This window comes from Dioscorea cayenensis, chromosome 9 (genome assembly GCF_009730915.1).
Source record: "Dioscorea cayenensis subsp. rotundata cultivar TDr96_F1 chromosome 9, TDr96_F1_v2_PseudoChromosome.rev07_lg8_w22 25.fasta, whole genome shotgun sequence".
NCBI classification, from domain to species: Eukaryota; Viridiplantae; Streptophyta; class Magnoliopsida; order Dioscoreales; family Dioscoreaceae; genus Dioscorea; species Dioscorea cayenensis.
The window spans coordinates 16,099,916-16,116,194 of NC_052479.1; the positions used below are offsets into that span (position 1 = coordinate 16,099,916).

The 16,279-nt window shown below is 43.0% G+C and overlaps 1 non-coding gene across 1 annotated transcript; it reads right to left on the reverse strand.

Annotated features, from left to right (window-relative positions):
- Positions 1-342: 342 nt before the first annotated feature.
- Positions 343-416, reverse strand: TRNAW-CCA. The gene has a single exon. It is a non-coding gene; the product is annotated as a tRNA-Trp (tRNA).
- Between the last annotated feature and the right edge of the window lie 15,863 nt (positions 417-16,279).

Below are 16,279 nucleotides of genomic sequence, written 5' to 3' on the forward strand. Positions count from 1 at the left end.
TTAATTTAGGGTTAAAAGTGATCCTTTTATTTTTGATTCAAGTAATTGGTTGGTCATACTATAATATAATACTAAAAGTCAAGTAGTTCAATATTAGTAAAAAAATTTGAGTTTTTATATTTTGAATACGTCTTAGGTCTAATTCCTATTACTTTGGCGGGATTATTCAGTAGCGCATATTTACAATCTGACAGCGGTGATCGAGTTGGACCTTTTATTTTATTGAGTAATCTTTCTTTTTTTTATCGAATTGACCTTGTAGCATAGGTAAAAGTTTAATTGTAATTTAACTTTGTTAAGTTAAGTTTTTTTTATTGTGATTCGACATAACATAAACGAAATCACGCTCTGTAGGATTTGAACCTACAACATCGGGTTTTGGAGACCCACGTTCTACCGAACTGAACTAAAAGCACTTTCTTACAACAGGAGATCAAATTGTAAAGAAAAGGATGATTTTTGTACGACATGCATATTGTTGTATAAGAAAACAAGAAATTTTGTCCAATTTGAATCGATCTTAATTGAGCCCTCGTTACTACCCATAGGATAAGTAATGGGTAGGGTTGACAGGATTTTAACCTTAGTTCTATTTTTGACCCCAATCAAAGGAGCTACCAAGCTGTGCTACATCCCTTTTTAAAAAAAAATTATTGTACAATGTCATTGTACGAAATCCCTGTCTTGTTTTCCACATCGTTATTTTATCCTCCATCTATATTATATATAATTTTCTTGCCATTTTTTCTTATTGGTATCAATATATATATATTTCTTTATATTCATATTCTATAATCAATGAACACTCATCATCCCGATCCGCTCGCTCCTACCAAAGGAAGATACAAGTTTTGAGGGTTTCTCGATAGAAAGATTTGCATGCGAGAGAGATCCCAATTCCGTGTATCCGGTTAAGCAAGCCACTCGCCCGGTTTCCACCATTCAAGAAGGTCACGATCCGAGTGTTTAATAATTACTTCATTCGTTATATATACAGGGAGAGATAGGAGTAATCTGACCCAGCTACGTTTGCTCCCGCTCTGATGATTGGGCTAATCGATTGCTCTCTTATGCCTGCCTGATGTATCGATGGGATACGAAGAAGAACCAGATGTAGGGGATGGAACACCGATCCTGGAAATGATAAGGGCTTGGGGAAAGATGCTATGCTTGAGTCACCGGAAATGGTTGGTGACGAAGAAAATCATAGGTAGTTTGCAAGCATAGGAATTTATAACCTAATTCATATATTCCCCCAAGCTAATGTGCTAGATCATCTCCTGCTGATGTCCCAACCCCAATTCCTTTGCGAATATATGGGTTAGGATCAAGGGTTGGTATCTTGGTGATAGTTATCATGGCATTATCTTATTTCGCGGAGCGCTAAGTCGCTGAATTACGTCGATCTTTTTCCCGACCGATGAGTCTTGGATTATTTACATCCTTACCATTCGCTTATTTCATTTTTGAGCTTCCCTTTCCATCTCCTGCACCTTCTATTTCTTATTTTAATGCCTAACCTCCTCTCCCGAGCCTTGCCTTCGAAAGCCAAGCCAACTCAAGAGCTCCTGCTCGCTCCTACAACTATACTCACGAGTGCCTATTGCTTTTGTGCCCCTTCGTGCTTCTTGCGATGGGCTTTCCGGCGGGTGTGCTGGTGTAGATTCTGTGCAGTTCGATTACAGTCGCAGATGAGTCTTTACTGAAACCGCCAGTCGTACCCTTGTGTATAGCCATTCTTGAAAGAAAATAATGATCTTTCAATACGTTGTGTTATGAAAGTTGTATGACATTGTGCGAATGGCTGAGGATCCGTTGTCTTTCACAGTGGAGAAGACCGGGACTGATTCTCTCTGTGAAACCGGCGACCCTCATGTCATTAGATAGATGGTTGACTGAGAGTTAGGATAGATTTTTCTTTCAATAGACTAGGATCACATCCTTGCATTATGCTGTATGTAATAACGAACATCAAAAAAGCAATAATATATATATATTATTACTTCCATCTCGAGTACCCAAGCCTACGCCTGCTTACCTTAGACCAAGGTACTAAGAAAGAAATTTTAATGAAAACTCCGCTCGTTTAACCAAAAACTTGTTATATGTACTACTTGACTTTTGCTAACTAAGGTCCTTCGCTTGTGCTTTTGCAAGATTCATTGATATAGACATTATGTCGATGAAAAAGACTAAAGTGGGACCAGGAAGGAAGGCACCCCACCACTAAGAGCTTGTTTTGCTTTCGCTCCGCTCGCTTCCACGTGCCCTCTCCTACTTTGTTTAAGCATACCTATCATTTCACAAAAGTAGGAACCTCGCTCACCTTCTCGGCGAGTTACTCTAACCATCGGGGTCCCCTCCAGCTGACCTACCCTACCATTGATTTGATACAAAAAGCGTAAAGTCAATGGCCCAATCTTTCCAACAAAGCAACTTCCTTTCTTTTCCAAACAAATTAGTCCAACTTCGTACCTTTCTGGCATAAATCGTATATCTCAGAGAGGTCGTTTTTCTGTGGGTTTTTTTGGTCGGAACAACAAAACTATGAAAACTCTAATTCCCGATATTGTCAATGTTGCGTGTTGTCTTAGTAAAAAAAATTATTTCCTTGGCCTGACACTTTCCTATCCTCCCTTTCATAGACTGAATGACATAAACAACATCATTTTTTGTTTCGGCATGATCAACAAGCTTGGATAAATCAAAATGATGTCTATCTTGAAGATGGCAACAAATGTGATACTCATCCATACCCGAGCCAGATCGCATAGTGGAATGATCACAGGACTCGGGCTCGCATCATCTCTTCAAAGCTGGTTTTAGTCTGGGAAGTTGCAGTTCTGAACAAAATTGGCGACCATCTCATTGGCTTGGTCACAAAGGCCTTACGCCTAAGAGCACGGCCCCTCCGATCCCGATTCGAGTTGCCCTATTCATCAAATCAAAGAAATGGCCATCTCATAACTTCAAGCTAAAGACCGACCCAGTCCAGCTAGGTTAGCAAATGTCGATACGGGTAAATAGAAAGCTAGCGAATGGTTACCAACCGCACAAGGAAGTTGAAAGGCAAGAGGCGACCCAGACTTAGAACTCGGCATCCCAATGAGCAGGTTATTCGTCTTATTTCAAAGATTGACTCCCCTTTACGGGAGCGTAGGCTTCTCGAGCTAAGGTGGTGGATGGCCTAAGATATACCAAGCCAAAGAGTTGGGATAGGATCGAACTAGCCCAATAGGACTACATTCATTCAGAGGTTACCAGAAAAGGCCATGTCTAGGAGATGAGCATAGGTGATTTTGGATACGATGATTAACTCTTTTCATTACCTCCGCTCTCGTTCGCTTAGGCAGTCTTTCTCATAGGCTAAACTCTCATAGCGCAGAGAAGTGAGCAATCACACTTTCCCTTAACCTTTTGTGCGCCATCTAATACACAATGTAGTGTAAGAAACGAACTACTCAATCCAACCTAGCTAGCCCGCGCTATTTGGATGGATCAGAGTAAGTGTCGGCAATCTCGCCTTCCTTTCTTAGTGTACATGAACAAGTCTCCATGAGTGACAGTAGCTCATAGTGGAACGATCTAAAAGTAAGCTACTAAGTGTTCGGGCTACTAGCTAACAAGTCAAGCTTGAAATTCCAGTTGTTGAAGTCCTACACTACACGATCGCCAAGCTAATCCAATCCAATCGAGCAGTCAGTCTATCCAAGCTAACAAGCCAAATTATCCAAGCATTGTGTTCAAGCCAGCCAAGCTACTTCAACAGGTGGACCATAAAACCAGGATCAAAAAGTGTAAAGTGGAGCTGCAAGTCAGAGTGACTTTTAACTAACTTATGGCTTTCGATATGAGTATGGTAGAAGACCCTTATGAACTTGGGAGGACCTCTCTTTCTAAGCTTGCCTCTGTTCTTGGCATCCCCTTTCATGCTTCAGTTGATCAACCTAGCCCTTTCCTTTTGTAGATGGGAAAAGAAAATTGTTCAGGAAGCGTTATATTTTGAGACCACGTCAAGAAAGATTGGATAGTCAGTTTTTTTTTTAGAGCCCTCATTCTATTTTTGTGTTTTTTAGACCTGCTCACAAAGGGGCCCCTCTCCGTTAAGGAAGGAAAAATTAATTTAGGAAATAAAGAAAGACTCTAGAGCAGCTAGACTAGAGTTCTTCTTCTCGAAAATCTGGTAATTCCATTCTTAGCATTCCCCTTCGCCCCAACACCAACATCATTGATGAAAGCAAGTCTGGAAGACCAGAAAGAAAACTCCAGTAGTCCCCAGCTAGATGTTGCTCTGATGGCTCTTCTATTAAAGGGGGAACCCAGGACCTGCCGGGGAAAGAGGAAGATTGAGAAATCGCACAGGGGCTTTCCTTAGGTTAGGGGATTTACAAGGTCCCCTTGCGTATATCCCGCAAGTGCATGGGTTTGTCGAAGTAATAATCCTGGATGAGCGGGTGATCGAATCCACAGGGAGCGAGGGAATAAAAACACTTAATCGCTTCTTAGCTATGTGAAAGATCGGTAGTGATAAGTGTGACAATGATTCAATTCTCAAAAGTAAAAAAACAACAAGTAAAAAAAGCACGAGTAAAGGAGGAGGTAAGGCAATCGATAAAGATGGGGTACTCGGGATAATGCTCCGCCTAGGACAATCGTTTCAAGTGCAAGAACCCTCTATTATGGTTCCTAATCAATGCAATGGTGAGTCGTGGAAATCCTTAAATACATAGTCCCAAATCTAAGGTCAACTATGCCTAACTCTATACATGTCCCGGATGAGAGATTAGATAACCTCTCAACCTCGCACTGGAATAGAGTTACAATGAGCTCTAGGGATTCCAAGTGATAAATCTCTTCCTAATTATAGACCTAACACTTTTGTCCAGGTGGAAGGTCCCTAACCATGATTAAGCCCTAGATACTAAGATCACCTCAACGATTCACTACATTGCACGCGCAACTAAGCCCCAGTGGAGGGTTATCCTTAGACCATTCACTCTATTATGGCCGCAAAGAAATCAAGGAATGGAGGTAGAATCTATCATATTGGAGGAGAAAGGGGACGCTCATGTACCTCTCGACTCACCTTCTAAACCCTCTCCAACCTAGCTTTGTCTAACGGTCGTGGTGTGTCACTCACTCACGAGGTTACCAACAAGAGCTCTCAACCCTAGTGTCACTCTAGGGGAAATGTTCATACAATCAAGCATTCAAGGTTGGAACTCCCAACAAACATCAATTAATTGAAAGCATAATAAAGAGATTCAATGAAACAAATACATCCTAGGGTTCACAAATACCCAAGTACCCACTAGGGGTTTAGCTCTCCATGGAGCTAAGTACAATCAAAGAAATAGAATGTAAAAGCAATGAATCCATAGAGAAACCTCCCTGATAGTCATGTCAATGGTCTTGTGGAAAGTCCTCTACACATCGTCCAAAGATTCCCTTGTCCGGTATAGGATACGCCTTGACGGAAGCTCCCTTACCAACCTTCTTCCTAAGGAATGACGATGTCAGAACCGTAGAACCTCTCCAAAACCTTAGCCAATACCTCTCAAAACCCTAGCTGAAACCCTCTCTCAAGTTGGGGAAAAGATGGTGAAAAGAATGCTGAAATGGGGGCTGAATCGGCTTTAAATAGGATGGAATCGGGCGACCACATGAGCTTGTGGATTTTACACACGCCCATGTGGAATTTCCACACGGTCGTGTATAATTTCCACACGCCCATGTGGATTCTCTAAATTCCTGTTTTCTCAGCCGGCTGTGAACAGTGTTGCTATAATACTTTCACTACAGTGATCTGCTACTGTACTTGGCGTAAAATACTTCCCGAGTCCATACTTTCATCGAGGTAACGCAAACGGACACACGTTCACGTCGTGGATCATTTTGCTTCTTTAATGACGAACAAGTTGGTGGAGATCTTGTTCTATGTGCATAAGTCAGAATGCTTGAGTGTGACTGCCCTTGTGCCCCTCCAAGTGGTTGTGCTAACTCAAATACGAGGAGGTTGGCACACACTCTAGCATCTCACACCCGACCTATGTCTTCGCGTTTGAACCTTAGCAAGATTTCCTCTAAAATTGGTTCATTATGATCCACATTGGTTTCTTTCCTTCATACTCGGCCTCACAACCCTACCTGCACGAAAGTAACATAAAAACACACGTATTAGTGTAAAAACCCGAGAAAAGTAATGCTCAACATAAGGAAAGAATGCTTCGGATTCATATCACACAAGCACTTATCAAACTCCCCCACACTTAAGCTTTTGCTTGTCCTCCAGCAAAAATTAAACATTCTGTGCATAGATGAAAGAAATATTGGAAGTGCTTGGCCTTAGGTTCACCAAAGTGTACAGAGAGAGCATTCTACAAGTAAGGGAAATTTCAACAATAAATACAAAGAAAATCAAAGCTCTAGCTAAAAACATGAATCAAAAAGGACAAAAAACCCAAAATCGTGTACGTCTGTGAACTCACTCAAAACAACCCAAGGTATACTCCTCAAAGTTCTAAGTACAAGGGACTTATTTATCTACAATAGTGACAACAATTTCAAAGATGGTAGTAGCTTCACACATCCTCTAAGGTAGCCCTTTCCAAAGCGGGCGCTAAAGTGCCTTTTACACTTTCGAGGTGGTAGCTCTTTCTACCGGAGTGGTAGCTTTCACTCATCCTATGAGATAGCTCTTTCTCTCATTCGGGCATAGCTAGTATCCGACTTATGAGAATTGCTTCATACTACATAGGTGGTAGCTCTTTCCACCCAAAATGCAAAACAAACAAGAAAACTATTTTGTTCCTTCTTTTCATCATTTTTAGAATTTAACACAAGAAACAACTATAACTAGTCCCTTTAACATCGAACATGAGTTTCCAATAGAGTTTAAAGAGTGAGCAGTGCACTGAGTGTAAATCGGGTAAAAATTCCTAGAAATTCAAGCAAGAACTAAAAGCATGAAAAACATTCAATGTTAAAAAAATTCTCCTAAACTCAAGAATACAATCATTGCAATTAAGGTGAACCGCCATTGGCTATGTGAGCATGTATAATAATCAAAAACTAATATAAAAAGATATGTGCACTATGAAACTCCCCCACACTTAAGTTGTACATTGTCCCCGTGTACACATGCAAGCTCACTCATAATGTATATCAATGAAGAATACATGTGGGAGAAGCAATCAAAACAATACTCCCCTGATTCCTAGTGTCGTGTTTGATGGAGCTAAGTCCTTGTGACTAATGTTCTGACGGGTTGTGAAGCTCACACGGGCAAGTACCGAAGCACCTTACCTGTGCCCATGGCAGAGTCTCAATTCCCATGATGACAAGACCATCTGCACGCATCCACGAGGGGGTTCAGTGAAGCTCAATAAAACAAAAATAACTCGAGTATATATAAAAGATAGATAATGGATACAACTCGAGATGCAAAATGAAAATAAACTCAGAAGGACAATCCTTTCTGAGTGAACAAGTCTAAAATAAAATGCAAAAGAAAGAAAATGCAGAAAAATAAAGTCAAATGTCGGTGTCACGCTCTGTCGGCTCCTCTTCTATTGCCGGTGGTGGGGAAATATAAGGTGGATCCACCGGTGCTGGTATAGGAGATGGGGGTGCAGAGATGCTGAGGGGGGCTGAGGAGTCCTTGATCGCAAGACAAATGAGGAGGCGACGTCTTGTTCTAAGATCTACTGTAATACGGCGAAACATGCCATGAACTCTGTGTACTGAGTAACTTGCGTAGCCCTAATCTCGGCAATCTCTGCTCGAGCCTCAGCCACCTCTGTCCATATTACTCCCACCGCACTCTCGAGCCTCTCGAAGTGATCATGGGCTCGAGATGATGAAAACATACGTACCGGGGGAGTGTCCTCTGCCGCCGAAGGTGCCTCGGTCTCCATCGATGCTGACTGAGGCTGAGGGACAGATTGGGAAGCTTCGGTATGATCACCCTCACCCTCAGCTATCTCTAGAGCTGGTAGCACCAACGCATAAACCCCTGTCTGAACTCTACGGACCATGCCCATCAATCTCAGTGTCTCTAAACTCAGGGCGGTAGTTATACTCGTCTTCTCAGCCCACGAATCGAATCCAAGAGACCCATGCCCAGCACTAATCTCATAATGTAGGGGCCCAAGAAGATCGCTCCCAGTCTAGCATAATGCCCCTGATGTTTGATGTACTCTGCCATGATGTGTCCTAAGTGAATCGGTACGCGCTGCACTATCGAGTACAAGTATAGAAGCTCCTGCCGGCTCAGAACGTCAGTGCTATTACCACGACCATTCACCAATCTGCTCATGATGGCATGTAAGTATCGGTATGCAGGTCGGGAAAGGCACGTGGCCTTGGACAACCCCGGCTCGTACTGACCCTGACCACATAGCACCCTGTAAGCCCTCTGCGGGTCAAAGGTCCAGGATAATCAGTTGGTAACTGAGAGTACTCCTCAGTGTCTGTGAATGCCTCCTCATACAAGCCAAGCAGAACTGAAAATTGAGTGATGCTCAAGCTATGGTGGTGTCCAAGTGCTCTAAACTAAATGGTGTCCAAACTGTCGAATCTCGTATACGATCTATCAAACTCGAATGATGATAGTGCCTCCAGTGCAAACTCTCGGATGGCTGGCTCTCTAATCGTCAATAACTGCAGCCAACCACCTACTGAAATGAGATCCTCGACCTCATCAGCTAACTCATCTCCCCGCTGTAGATCTCTCAGTATACACGTGTCCATGAATTGAGTCGGTCCGAACCAGAGTCTCGACAAGTGCTCATAGTGAACTTGATGCTCTGGAATTGCAAAATTGTGCGTCTTGTGCGGGATGCTCCGGACTCATGCCCTCAGGCTCAGGGGATGACTCACGGGATGACACACGCGGCCTCTTATCAGATTGCTTCTTCGACCGAGGTGCCATAATCTGCAAAATTTGATACGAAATCGATCAAACAAGTTGATAAACTAACGCTGCAGAAATCCACACGGTCATGTGGAATTTCCGCTCGCCCATGTGGATCCACGGGGTGTGAAAGTCGTACGGCCGCACCACAAGAATCCAAAAATACAACTTAAAAATACTTCTAACTTCGTTTTAAACATAAATAATCTTTCTAATTGAAGAAACGAAGCATTATTAACCAGATTCATCTATGAAAATCATGAATTGATGAAGGAAATCATAAATAGGGCTTACCGACGAGTTAAAATGAAAGAACTATGAATCGGCCGGAAAACCTTGCAACAATCCTACCAAATCGGCGCTAGGAGGTCGGGGGTTGATGTGAAAGTGCTCCCAGATGAATGGAGGATGTGAGGGAGAAGAAAATGACTATTCTTTAAAAAAAACTCGCGCCTCTTGGGATTCTATACATCCACACGGGCATGCGGAAATTACCCACGCCCGTACGCCCCATAGGAGAGACCCACGAGGCGGTGCACGCCCTGGGCGCCTCGGGAAAAAAATTCTCACCCGACTGACGAACACTGCGTACGCAGGCGTGAGAAAAATACCCACGCCCGTGCGCCGACCCACGAGGGCGCACCGCCTGCCCCTGTGGTTTCTCTGGACATCCGAGAAAAATTGCTAAGTGTTCCACACACCTGTGCAGAAATTCCACACGGGCGTGGACATTCACATGCCCAACTCACAAGGGCACCCACACGACCCTGTGTCTTCTCGGGATGAAGAGGACTCCTCTGCAGAGTTTCACACGGGCGTGCAGAAATTACCCATGCCCGTGCACTTGTTACAAGGTCACCCACAGAGGCGAGTTCACGCCCCTTGTGTGCTCTCGGGATAATTAGCCAAAATCTGCATGAATTCATACGCCTGTGTAGAAATTACCCACGGGCGTACGATATTCGCATGGTCATTCACAGGGGTAGGTGCATGCCCTTGTGCCTTCTCTGGATGAGCTCGAAATACAAATACACTTGTGTGTGGAAAAACCTGCCTCCTAGCTTTGTCTAACGCTCGTGGTGTGTTACTCACTCACAAGGTTATCAACAAGAACACTCAACCCTAGTGTCACTCTAGGGGAAATGTTCATACAATCAAGCATTCAATGTTGGAACTCATAACAAACATAAATTAATTGAAAGCATAATAAAGAGATTCAATGAAACAAATACATCCTAGGGTTCACAAATACCCAAGTACCCACTAGGGGTTTAGCTCTCCATGGAGCTAAGTACAATCAAAAAAATAGAATGTAAAAGCAATGAATCCATAGAGAAACCCCCTCGATAGTCGTGTCGATGGTCTTGTGGAAAGTCCTCTACTTGTCATCTAAAGATTCCCTTGTCCGGTATAGGATACGCCTCAATGGAAGCTCCCCTACCAACCTTCTTCCTAAGGAATGATGATGTCGGAGCCATAGAACCTCTCCAAAACCTTAGCCAATATCTCTCAAAATCCTAGCCGAAACCCTCTCTCAAGTTGGGGAAAAGATGGAGAAAATAATGCCAAAAATCGGGCTGAATCGACTTTTAAATAGAGGGTCGAATCGAGCGATCACATGGGCCCAGTGGATTTACACACGCCCATGTGGAATTTCCACTGGTCATGTATAATTTCCACACGCCAGCTGTGGATTCTCCGAATTCCTATTTTTCTCGGCCGTTGTAGAACAGGGTCTGCTACACTACTTTCGATACGAGTGTTCGCTTTACGATTTCCTAGCCTAAAATACTTCCCCGAGTCCATACTTTCATCGAGGTGATGCAAACAGCACACGCTCATGTCGTGGATCGCTTTGTTCTTTAATGACGGACAAGTTGGTGGAGATCTTTTTCTATGTGCATAAGTCGGAATGCTTGAGTGTGACTGCCCTTGTGCCCCTTCAAGTGGTTGTGATAACTCAAATACGAGGAAATTGGCACACACTCTATCTTCTCACACCTGACCTATGTCTTCGCGTTTGAACCTTAGCAAGATTTCCTCCAAAATCGGTGCATTATGATCCACATTGGCTTGTTTCCTTCATACTCAGCCTCACAACCCTACCTGCACGAAATTAACATAAAAACACACATATTAGTGTAAAAACACGAGAAAAGTAATGCTCAACATAAGGAAAGAATGCTTCGCATTCATATCACACAAGCACTTATCAGGGATTTCAATTAGCTCTTGGTCATAAGACAAGTTGGATGGCTTATTTTTGATCTTGCAGTTGTTAAATCAGTCTTGCTATTGAAAATTGAGACACTCAATTGTGGATTGAAGGCTGGCTGTTCAAAGCTGGCTCGCCCTTCCCTTATAGCTTATCGGGGCTTATGCACTCCACTCGCTATTGGCTCGTTGCGCTAACGACTCCACCCGCTGGGTCTGCTGTTTTTTTACCAATGTTTTTGGATACTATGAGGGAGTTGGAGGCTACCAAGATTCCACGCAGGAAGGGCTCAACAAGCTCAGGGCCCTAGGAGTCACGATAGTGGATACCAAGAGAAAAAAAGAATGGAAAAACTCTTATTAATTAGGGATAGCATTATTATATACCAGGCAAAAGACAAAGGCTTTAATGCTACCGTTGGGTGTAGCGGTTCAGGTGCTTGGTGGATGAAGTTAGTATGAAATTGGCAAGCTTGACAGCGTCTTGCGAACTAAACTCCATTGCATCCCTTATCATAGTTGGCCAGTCCAGTAAGTAGTAACCCATTCGTTTAATACTAAAGTGCAACTTTGGACCGGGTTGATGGGCTCCACAAGTACCGCTATGCATATCGTGTAGAACTTGTTCAGCTTCTTTGTCTGATAAACATGATGCCGTCATAAGATTTCCTATACAATGTCTTTGTCTTAACATCGTAATGAAACCTAGGGGCCCTTCGTCGGACACTTTCTCTTTCTTTTGGATCTTCAGGTTGGATCAAAACAAAAATAGGATGTAGTCGATGAATGAATCACACTAATCACCAACTACAACCTCATTCACCGTCAATCGATTTGTCCAAACTTGGTGCTGCGGTGCGTGTTTAGTGGTGGCAGAATCTTTCTTTCACAAAGTACCACGTTCAGGCTTTCTCCGTCTGGGAGGGACATTGAGGCTGCTAGGCCTGCTAATGCATCTGCTCGGGCATTTCGTCCGCGAGGAATATGTTCGATGTTGAAATATCTGAAGTTCCTTGCGAGGCGACGAGTTATGGTAGGGGAGGATATTTGTTTCTTAACTGCATACTTGCCGTTCATCTGGGTTACGATGACCGCAAACCTCAAGATGATCGATTTCGATTTCGTGAGCCATCTCCATACCCATAACGCCTTATATTCGGCTACGTTGTTGGAGCACGACTCAGTTAATGAGAAGGAGTGTGGTATCATGTGCCCTTCCGGGGTTATGAATATAATAATACCGACCCCAGAAGTAAACTCCTCATTGGAATTGGTACGCGTTGCACCGTCGAAGTACATTTCCCATCTATCACGGGGATGTCCGGGAAAAGTAAAAATGTGGAAGACTGGTTCATCCGGGAGATCATCATTCAGATTAGAATCCGGAACGGATGTGCGGCAAGGAAATCTGCTAGCGCTTGTCCTTTTACAGCTTTTTGTGGCACATACACCTTATGTAAGTCAAATTGGGACAGACAATAGAATGGCAAGTCTCGCGCTAAGTGATCCTGCCTTAGCGACTAAGATCTTTAGCGGGTTTACCCGAGAGATTAGATTAGGTAAACCATATGCGCCAACAAGTAGTTCTGGACGGCGAACATGAGGGCAAAGCATTCTTTCTCAACCGGAGGATATCGATGCTCAGCACCGACCATCATCCGGCTAAGATAGTCTAACGCAACCTCTTGACCTTCGTCGTTCTTTTGCGCGAGCATCGCTCCCAGAGAGTGATCCAATGCTCGTGTATATAGAATGAAGGGCCGTCCGCGAACCTGTGCAGAATTTCATATTAAAAAAAAAAATTTCAACGAAAGAAATAAGGGTTGATGAGATGGGAAGTCACTGGATAGAGAGACCCCAACAAAGGATTCTAAGCATGGTAGGGAAAGGAATGTTGGATCACCTAGCCACCCCCTTGACTCAACTGGAACATTGACTAAACGGAAAGTACTTTACTTTAAAGAAAGGGTGGAAGAGTGCTAAGATGTCATTCGTCTTCCTTCCCCCTTGGCGAACCCAACCAATCGTGGGAGTTAGTTCTTTTCCGCACTGCGTCCACATATGTATGGGACATGACACGTGTCCGAATATGCATGTAAACCACAAGTGCACGGGTGTCGAAGTAATAATTACCACGGTGAGTGGGTAGTCGAATCCACAGGGAACAGGGATACTAGTACTAACTTATTCTCTGCTTTCTAACCTAATGATAAATGGAAAGGTGTGGTGATCTAATGTGCGAAGAAATGAATACGAGAGACAAATATGCAAGGGTTAAATGGATGGAGATCTCAATCAGTAAAAGTGGAGTATTCGGGCAATACTCCCCCTAGGATTCAGGTATTAGGTACCGAATAAGCAAAGTGTTTCTATAATGAGTAAGTTAAGTCATGGAAATCCAAATATAATCAGATCCGGCCTCCCGATCACCGATAATAGTTCCCTACGAGGTCCTAGTGGAGAAATCGCTCAATCTCAACACATCACACCACATATGACTGCAAAGCACTATAGGGATTCCAAGAGTTGTATCCGATTCCTAAAGATTGATCCAACCCTAATTCCCGGCGAAGGATCCTAACCCCCTACAAGGTCCCGGTGGACAAATCTCTCAATCTCACGCCTCACACCAAATATGGTTGCATAGAGCTTAAGGAACGGAGATAGAATAAACTCAATCGGAATGGAGAGGGGACACTCCACTATCTCATAACTCACCCTCTCAACCCTCTTTAACCTTGAAGTTCTAACTCTAATGGAGACCTCTCTCACATCAAAGTAACAAATCATGCAAATCCAATCAACCACAAGGATTAATTAAACAAGTAATTAATGAGAATACAAGATTAAAACTTAATCAAACTCGGATTAAATAGAAACACTAAGCAAATCCACAAAAAGATGAGAATCCTAGGGTTCACAAGCCCAAATATCCTCTCGGGGTTTTTAGCTCTCCATAGAGCAACATACAAAAACACACCATCAATGAATGAAAGTACATTAAAACCATAGAAATAAACCCCCTTATATATGAACTGATGGCCTTGATGGAGAGCTTCGACGTCTTGATGGACCCACTCCGAAGCTAGGTTCACCGGTGTCTTCCTTGATGCTATGACGGAGGAGGAATCGATCAAAGTTGGTGACGAAGCGCCTCCATGGCCGCAAAGGCCTCCTCTCCAAACCCTAACTGTCTCACCCCTCAAGAGCCGCACAAAAGATCAGAAATAATAGGGCAAAACGGCAATTTATAGGCCTTAGATCGCACCTGTCACGTGCCCTCACGCGCCAATGTGGATTTTCCACGCGGCCGCGTGAGCTGCAGAAATTTTCACACGGGCGCGTGGAATTTCAACACATGCGCGTGAACAGTAATTTTGCTACATTGCTTTTCACAAAACACGGTCCAATCACTCTTCTCTTGAGGCCACATGTCCGGGCACACGTCCATGTGTTAGGTCAGTAAAAACTTTTTCTTCATCGACGTATCTTTGAGAGGTCTTGCAATCTTCACAAAGAGAAGGAACATGAAGATGTGGCTGCCTTTTGTGCCCTTCCAACTAGTGAATTGACTTGAATCTTCTTGGAAGTTGGCACACATCTCCACGCTTTATGAACTCCTCTCGTGTCTTGGTCCTTGAATTGAACAAGAACTCCCAACATTATGTCTTTATAGCCCATCTTTGCTTCCTTTTTACTCTTCAAGGCATTCACAACCTATATGCATAAAAAGAACACCAAATACACAATATGAGACATAAACCATGGTAAAAATGATGCTCAATGCATGTAAAACATATATAAAAATATGTCTACTCAAGCATTTATCAGGACTCGACTTCAAGGAGACGTCTTCGGTGATCCCTCGTCCAGGGAGAAGAAATGGCGACCTCCGATCGAAACTTTGGACTGGATTGCACGCCTAACATTGTGCTTATCAAACAAAGAAAGTGGTGGGAGGGACGAGTTAATGTAAGCTCAGCCACCGGGCTTTGTTGATTCACAAGATCCAAAAGTCTTTTCACTTTTTAGAGGGCTCTCTATGGACTCAAACAGGCCTCGCAAGATGTTATTTGTAACAAGTAGTTTTGTTGGTTGGTTAATTGGTCACTTTTTATTCATGAAATGACTTTGATTGGTATTTATTATTCTGGATCAGTATAAAATTGATGAAACGGATGAGATCTGAGCAAATGGAAAGGAAAAAACAAACGATGAATTTGACTTTTACTTTATAGAGACATGCTAGAAAGATAGCCCACGGTTACGATCTTATCTCCCTAATTGGCAATTGGGAAGACTTATAGAAGATAAAAAAGAAAAGACTTAAGTGTTCCGTCCTTTTGCTCAACAAACATAATTGAACTGGATTACTTTCTTTCACTCCATCCACAACTACATTTTTGTTTTTGCTAAAGCCTTTAAGTCCATATTCACTTGGTTTATTTTGGACTCGATTTTCTCATTTTTGTTGTCGAAGAGCATTTTATCACCTTTCCCGAGCCTCTAACCTTACAACAACTACACTACCGAACCAGCCCAGCTGATAAAAGGTTGAATTCTGCAGGGATGCAGCTGATAAAAGGAAGCCTAATTAAAGCGGGCAAACAAGAAGATCTGACTGAGTTGATGATGGACCGGATCTCGAAAGCCGAGAGGCTTTCATAAAGACGTATGAGAAAGGGAAGTTCGAGAGAGGCTTATTGCATGATCCACCCGCTAAGTTAATAAATGCTGCATAAGAGAGTAGGAGGCCGGCTCCTACCCCGGAAAAAGGTGCAAACCCATGATGGAACATATGCTAAGGCCTTTGGTGGGTAAAGAGAGAAGTAATTGGAGAACTTCAAAATCCTTTGATTTGTTCATACCATAGACTAATTCCCTAATCACTTACTTCTTAAAGTAATGATAAGACAAATAAAAGAAAGACTTTTTTATATTTTTATAAGAATATATATATAGCACTTGTACGTCCCAGCAGCATGGCAATGCGGAGGTATCCTAGAGATGGGGTTCTAAGATACCCAGGGAAATGGTCGATTTCCCACCATCCTTTTTCCCGGGCATATCGAGAGGTTGGTGTAGTACAAGAATGAGAAAGCTGTAGCACGCCCCTACCTATAAACCTATAAGAAGTATGCTACACTCATC